The sequence below is a fragment of the Cherax quadricarinatus genome, chromosome 18 (genome assembly GCF_038502225.1).
Source record: "Cherax quadricarinatus isolate ZL_2023a chromosome 18, ASM3850222v1, whole genome shotgun sequence".
Lineage (NCBI taxonomy): Eukaryota > Metazoa > Arthropoda > Malacostraca > Decapoda > Parastacidae > Cherax > Cherax quadricarinatus.
The window spans coordinates 10,034,757-10,042,836 of record NC_091309.1 but is presented as its reverse complement, the minus strand read 5'-3'; the positions used below and the strand labels follow the sequence as shown (position 1 = coordinate 10,042,836).

The 8,080-nt window shown below is 41.4% G+C and overlaps 1 protein-coding gene across 1 annotated transcript in view; it reads left to right on the top strand.

The window, feature by feature from the left end:
- The window catches only part of LOC128689368 (potassium voltage-gated channel subfamily KQT member 1-like), a 773,858-nt gene that overhangs the window by 602,161 nt on the left and 163,617 nt on the right, over positions 1-8,080 (top strand). The window lies entirely within an intron of this gene.

Below are 8,080 nucleotides of genomic sequence, written 5' to 3'. Positions count from 1 at the left end.
GGGATGAGATGAAAAGCTGTAAGCCTTCTCCCTGAAAGCTGGCTGCCTTGGATCAAACGTGTAGCGCAAGCTACACGCCAAGGTATTGGTCCAGTGTGGGTAGATTGGTAAAGCACTGCGTACCTTGTCCTAAGGTTCGTAGGTTCGAGTCTCCTTCAGCCAGAGATCAGTGTTTGTGTATATTTCGCCTGCTCTCGCGAATTCCTTGCATTGTTCAAATCTCTAGTAAGGCTGATGCATGCAGGGGATGAGATGAAAAGCTGTAAGCCTTCTCCCTGAAAGCTGGCTGCCTTGGATCAAACGTGTAGCGCAAGCTACACGCCAAGGTATTGGTCCAGTGTGGGTAGATTGGTAAAGCACTGCGTACCTTGTCCTAAGGTTCGTAGGTTCGAGTCTCCTTCAGCCAGAGATCAGTGTTTGTGTATATTTCGCCTGCTCTCGCGAATTCCTTGCATTGTTCAAATCTCTAGTAAGGCTGATGCATGCAGGGGATGAGATGAAAAGCTGTAAGCCTTCTCCCTGAAAGCTGGCTGCCTTGGATCAAACATGTAGCGCAAGCTGCACGCTAAGGCATTTTCCAGTGTGGGTAGATTGGTAAAGCACTGCGTACCTTGTCCTAAGGTTCGTAGGTTCGAGTCTCCTTCACCCAGAGATCAGTGTTTATATATATATATATATATATATATATATATATATATATATATATATAAATATATATATATATATATATATATATAAATATATAAAGTGAATGTTGATGGAGGCAGGAAAATTAGGTAATGTGGTCGGGAGTGTAGTAGAGGAGTATTGAATGTAAAGGATCGTTCAGCTGTCAGAGTTCACCTGTACCCGCTGCACGGGAATGCATTTTAATTGAATTACTATAATTAGAAACATATATATATATATATATATATATATATATATATATATATATATATATATATATATATATATATATATATATATATCAACAAATTGGCCGTCTCCCACCGAGGCAGGGTGACCCAAAAAAGAAAGAAAATCCCCAAAAAGAAAATACTTTCATCATCATTCAACACTTTCACCACACTCACACATTATCACTGTTTTTGCAGAGGTGCTCAGAATACAACAGTTTAGAAGCATACACATATAAAGATACACAACATACCCCTCCAAACTGCCAATATCCCAAACCCCTCCTTTAAAGTGCAGGCATTGTACTTCCCATTTCCAGGACTCAAGTCCGACTATATGAAAACAACCGGTTTCCCTGAATCCCTTCACTAAATATTACCCTGCTCACACTCCAACAGATCGTCAGGTCCCAAGTATCATTCGTCTCCATTCACTCCTATCTAACACGCTCATGCACGCTTGCTGGAAGTCCAGGCCGCTCGCCCACAAAACCTCCTTTACCCCCTCTTTCCAACCCTTTCGAGGACGACCCCTACCTCTCCTTCCTTCCCCTATAGATATATATGCTTTCCATGTCATTCTACTTTGATCCATTCTCTCTAAATGACCAAACCACCTCAACAACCCCTCTTCTGCCCTCTGACTAATGCTTTTATTAACTCCACACCTTCTCCTAATTTCCACACTCCGAATTTTCTGCATAATATTTACACCACACATTGCCCTTAGACAGGACATCTCCACTGCCTCCAACCGTCTCCTCGCTGCTGCATTTACCACCCAAGCTTCAAACCCATATAAGAGTGTTGGTACTACTATACTTTCATACATTCCCTTCTTTGCCTCCATAGATAACGTTTTTTGACTCCACATATACCTCAACGCACCACTCACCTTTTTTCCCTCATCAATTCTATGATTAACCTCATCCTTCATAAATCCATCCGCCGACACGTCAACTCCCAAGTATCTGAAAACATTCACTTCTTCCATACTCCTCCTCCCCAATTTGATATCCAATTTTTCTTTATCTAAATCATTTGATACCATCATCACCTTACTCTTTTCTGTGTTCACTTTCAACTTTCTACCTTTACACACATTCTCAAACTCAACCACTAACCTTTGCAATTTTTCTTTAGAATCTCCCATAAGCACAGTATCATCAGCAAAAAGTAACTGTGTCAATTCCCATTTTGAATTTGATTCCCCATAATTTAATCCCACCCCTCTCCCGAACACCCTAGCATTTACTTCTCTTACAACCCCATCTATAAATATATTAAACAACCATGGTGACATTACACATCCCTGTCTAAGACCTACTTTTACCGGGAAGTATTCTCCCTCTCTTCTACACACCCTAACCTATATATATATTATATATATACATATATATACATATATATTATATATACATATATATATATATATATATATATTGCTCTAAGTCTTTCGTTTTGCAATCAACACATCATCAGGAGCTTGCAATGTTCCAGAAAAGAGGAGAAGGCCCAAGCAAATAAGATAACAGGAACCGCAAGGGCGCTTCCTGTGATCTTATTTGGGTGTGTTTCCTTAGGACACCTGCTGTCCCTGTTCGCCTAGCAGTAAATAGTTACCTGGGTGTTAGCCGACTGGTGTGGGTCACATCCTGGGGGACAAAACTAACCTAATTTGCCCGAGCTGCTCTGCGTCAGGGGCGTTCTGTATGGTGTGTGTCACTGGTGTCAGCTATGGTCTGTATAAGTTGTATAATGTACTTGTAGAAATGAAGATTATTATTATTATTATTATTATTATTATTATTATTATTATTATTAATGTGAGTAGAAGTTTGTGAAAATTACCTGCCGTCTGACGTGTCCTGCAGTCCTATCAGAGTTCAAGAAAAAGATGACAGTTTCCATGTCACCTTGGGTTGACAGGAGGACAGTACCTGCCTGGATGGTGGTTGCTGTTTACCAGCCTCGTACCTACCATGTGTTTTGCATTATATTTTTCCAACTCAAAAAATCCGCCGTGTTATACCATCCGGAGAGTTCCGGATGTGCTCGCATCTGCCCTTTTTTTTATTTTATTATATACAAGTTTTTTGATGAGGGGGGCGGAAGGTGTTATCAAATATTTATTAGGCCTAATGGACTGTCCGTTATTATTTTATTGCTACTTTAGGCGTGGGTGAGATGCCTGAAACGTTGTGTTTACTACGGGTGAGATGCTATGTTTACTGTGGGTGAGATGCCTGAAATGCTGTGTTTACTGTGGGTAAGATGCTATGTTTACTGTGGGTGAGATGCTATGTTTACTGTGGGTGAGGTGCCTGAAATGCTGTGTTTACTACGGGTGAGATGCTATGTTTACTGTGGGTGAGATGCCTGAAACGTTGTTTACTGTGGATGAGGTACCTGAAACGTTGTTTACTGTGGATGAGGTACCTGAAACGTTTACTGTGAATGAGGTACCTGAAACGTTGTTTACTGTGGGTAAGGTACCTGAAACGTTGTTTACTGTGGATGAGGTACCTGAAACGTTGTTTACTGTGGATGAGGTACCTGAAACGTTGTTTACTGTGAATGAGGTACCTGAAAGGTTGTTTACTGTGGATGAGGTACCTGAAACGTTGTTTACTGTGAATGAGGTACCTGAAACGTTGTTTACTGTGGATGAGGTACCTGAAACGTTGTTTACTGTGAATGAGGTACCTGAAACGTTTACTGTGGATGAGGTACCTGAAACGTTGTTTACTGTGAATGAGGTACCTGAAACGTTGTTTACTGTGGATGAGGTACCTGAAACGTTGTTTACTGTGAATGAGGTACCTGAAACGTTGTTTACTGTGGATGAGGTACTTGAAACGTTGTTTACTGTGGATGAGGTACCTGAAACGTTGTTTACTGTGAATGAGGTACCTGAAACGTTGTTTACTGTGAATGAGGTACCTGAAACGTTGTTTACTGTGGATGAGGTACCTGAAACGTTGTTTACTGTGAATGAGGTACCTGAAACGCTGTTTACTGTGGGTAAGGTACCTGAAACGTTGTTTACTGTGAATGAGGTACCTGAAACGTTGTTTACTGTGGATGAGGTACCTGAAACGTTGTTTACTGTGGATGAGGTACCTGAAACGTTGTTTACTGTGAATGAGGTACCTGAAACGTTGTTTACTGTGGATGAGGTACCTGAAACGTTGTTTACTGTGAATGAGGTACCTGAAACGTTGTTTACTGTGGGTAAGGTACCTGAAACGTTGTTTACTGTGGATGAGGTACCTGAAACGTTGTTTACTGTGGATGAGGTACCTGAAACGTTGTTTACTGTGGATGAGGTACCTGAAACGTTGTTTACTGTGGATGAGGTACCTGAAACGTTGTTTACTGTGGATGAGGTACCTGAAACGTTGTTTACTGTGGATGAGGTACCTGAAACGTTGTTTACTGTGGATGAGGTACCTGAAACGTTGTTTACTGTGGATGAGGTACCTGAAACGTTGTTTACTGTGGATGAGGTACCTGAAACGTTGTTTACTGTGGATGAGGTACCTGAAACGTTGTTTACTGTGGATGAGGTACCTGAAACGTTGTTTACTGTGGATGAGGTACCTGAAACGTTGTTTACTGTGGATGAGGTACCTGAAACGTTGTTTACTGTGAATGAGGTACCTGAAACGTTGTTTACTGTGGATGAGGTACCTGAAACGTTGTTTACTGTGAATGAGGTACCTGAAACGTTGTTTACTGTGGATGAGGTACCTGAAACGTTGTTTACTGTGAATGAGGTACCTGAAACGTTGTTTACTGTGGATGAGGTACCTGAAACGTTGTTTACTGTGAATGAGGTACCTGAAACGTTGTTTACTGTGGATGAGGTACCTGAAACGTTGTTTACTGTGGATGAGGTACCTGAAACGTTGTTTACTGTGAATGAGGAACTGAAACGTTGTTTACTGTGGATGAGGTACCTGAAACGTTGTTTACTGTGACTGAGGTACCTGAAACGTTGTTTACTGTGGACGAGGTACCTGAAACGTTGTTTACTGTGACTGAGGTACCTGAAACGTTGTTTACTGTGACTGAGGTACCTGAAACGTTGTTTACTGTGAATGAGGTACCTGAAACGTTGTTTACTGTGACTGAGGTACCTGAAACGTTGTTTACTGTGGATGAGGTACCTGAAACGTTGTTTACTGTGGATGAGGTACCTGAAACGTTGTTTACTGTGTGAGGTACCTGAAACGTTGTTTACTGTGAATGAGGTACCTGAAACGTTGTTTACTGTGGATGAGGTACCTGAAACGTTGTTTACTGTGGATGAGGTACCTGAAACGTTGTTTACTGTGAGGTACCTGAAACGTTGTCTACTGTGGATGAGGTACCTGAAACGTTGTTTACTGTGAATGAGGTACCTGAAACGTTGTTTACTGTGGATGAGGTACCTGAAACGTTGTTTACTGTGGATGAGGTACCTGAAACGTTGTTTACTGTGGATGAGGTACCTGAAACGTTGTTTACTGTGAATGAGGTACCTGAAACGTTGTTTACTGTGGATGAGGTACCTGAAACGTTGTTTACTGTGAATGAGGTACCTGAAACGTTGTTTACTGTGAATGAGGTACCTGAAACGTTGTTTACTGTGGATGAGGTACCTGAAACGTTGTTTACTGTGGATGAGGTACCTGAAACGTTGTTTACTGTGGATGAGGTACCTGAAACGTTGTTTACTGTGTTGTGTATGAGGTACCTGAAACGTTGTTTACTGTGTATGAGGTACCTGAAACGTTGTTTACTGTGGATGAGGTACCTGAAACGTTGTTTACTGTGGATGAGGTACCTGAAACGTTGTGAATGAGGTACTGTTGTATACTGTGGATGAGGTACCTGAAACGTTGTTTACTGTGGATGAGGTACCTGAAACGTTGTTTACTGTGGATGAGGTACCTGAAACGTTGTTTACTGTGGATGAGGTACCTGAAACGTTGTTTACTGTGGATGAGGTACCTGAAACGTTGTTTACTGTGGATGAGGTACCTGAAACGTTGTTTACTGTGAATGAGGTACCTGAAACGTTGTTTACTGTGGATGAGGTACCTGAAACGTTGTTTACTGTGTGGATGACGTTGTACCTGAAACGTTGTTTACTGTGGATGAAGTACCTGAAACGTTGTTTACTGTGGATGAAGTACCTGAAACGTTGTTTACTGTGGATGAAGTACCTGAAACGTTGTTTACTGTGGATGAAGTACCTGAAACGTTGTTTACTGTGGATGAGGTACCTGAAACGTTGTTTACTGTGGATGAGGTACCTGAAACGTTGTTTACTGTGACTGAGGTACCTGAAACGTTGTTTACTGTGGATGAGGTACCTGAAACGTTGTTTACTGTGGATGAGGTACCTGAAACGTTGTTTACTGTGGATGAGGTACCTGAAACGTTGTTTACTGTGGATGAGGTACCTGAAACGTTGTTTACTGTGGATGAGGTACCTGAAACGTTGTTTACTGTGGATGAGGTACCTGAAACGTTGTTTACTGTGGATGAGGTACCTGAAACGTTGTTTACTGTGGATGAGGTACCTGAAACGTTGTTTACTGTGGATGAGGTACCTGAAACGTTGTTTACTGTGGATGAGGTACCTGAAACGTTGTTTACTGTGGATGAGGTACCTGAAACGTTGTTTACTGTGGATGAGGTACCTGAAACGTTGTTTACTGTGGATGAGGTACCTGAAACGTTGTTTACTGTGGATGAGGTACCTGAAACGTTGTTTACTGTGGATGAGGTACCTGAAACGTTGTTTACTGTGGATGAGGTACCTGAAACGTTGTTTACTGTGGATGAGGTACCTGAAACGTTGTTTACTGTGGATGAGGTACCTGAAACGTTGTTTACTGTGGATGAGGTACCTGAAACGTTGTTTACTGTGGATGAGGTACCTGAAACGTTGTTTACTGTGGATGAGGTACCTGAAATGCTGTGTATGCTATGGACTTTTGAATTATTGTATATGTTTGTATGATAGTAAGAATGAAATTATTATTATTATTATTATTATTATTATTATTATTATTATTTTTATTATTATTATTATTATTATTATATTAAGACACATGAGTAATACCCGGAGATGTTTCGTCAACCAGTGACTTTTTCAATGCCGTACAAGGGCGAAATGTCGACGGGATGGAATACAAGAGGCATAAGTAGATCAAACTTTTATTTTCGCAACCTTTGGCTCTGTGTAGAGCTTCGTCCCACTCTACACAGAGCGTTTTTTTTCCCATAATTCAGTTAAACGTTTCTTCCCGTCTACTTAGGCGCACATCAACGAAAGAATTGCTGCAGCATATGGGCGCCTGGCAAACCTGAGAATTAGCATTTCAACTTTTAAGTAAGTAGTCGTTCAAGACTCTGTACACCGTGTACGTCAGGCCCATATTGGAGTATGCAGCACCAGTTTGGAACCCACACCTGGTCAAACACGTCAAAAAACTAGAGAAATGGCAAAAGTTTGCAACAAAACTAGTCCCGGAGCTGAGGGGGTTTGTCGTACGAGGAGAGGTTAAGTGAACTCAACCTCAACTAGAGGATAAGAACGTTGAGGGCACATGATAACGATGTATAAAATACTGAGAGGCATTGTTTCATAGATGGGACACAGAAACATGGAAATACAACTGGAAGTTGACAAATCCGATGAGTCATAGGGATGTTAGGAAGTATTTCTTTAGTCTTAGAGTTGTAAAAAAGTGGAATGTTCTGGAGAGTGACGTAGTGGAGGCATGATCCATACATAGCTTTAAGAAGAGGTATGATAAAGCTCTTAGAGCGGAAATAAAGTGACTCGTTCCCCGCAACCACATATAGGTGAGTACGTACACACACACACACACACACACACGCGCACACACACACACACACACACACACACACACACACACACACACACACACACACACACACACACACACACACACACACACACACACACACACACACACACACACACACACACACACACACACACACACACACATATCCAGGCCAGGAAGTAGAGCAGGGAAGAAGGGTGGTAACTTAATAATGAATATAGAGAAAATACTGATGGTGAATAATGGAAACAATGAGTGCGTGAAGGAGAGGGCCAGAATTAGATCCAAACTGATGCGACATGAATAAGTGAA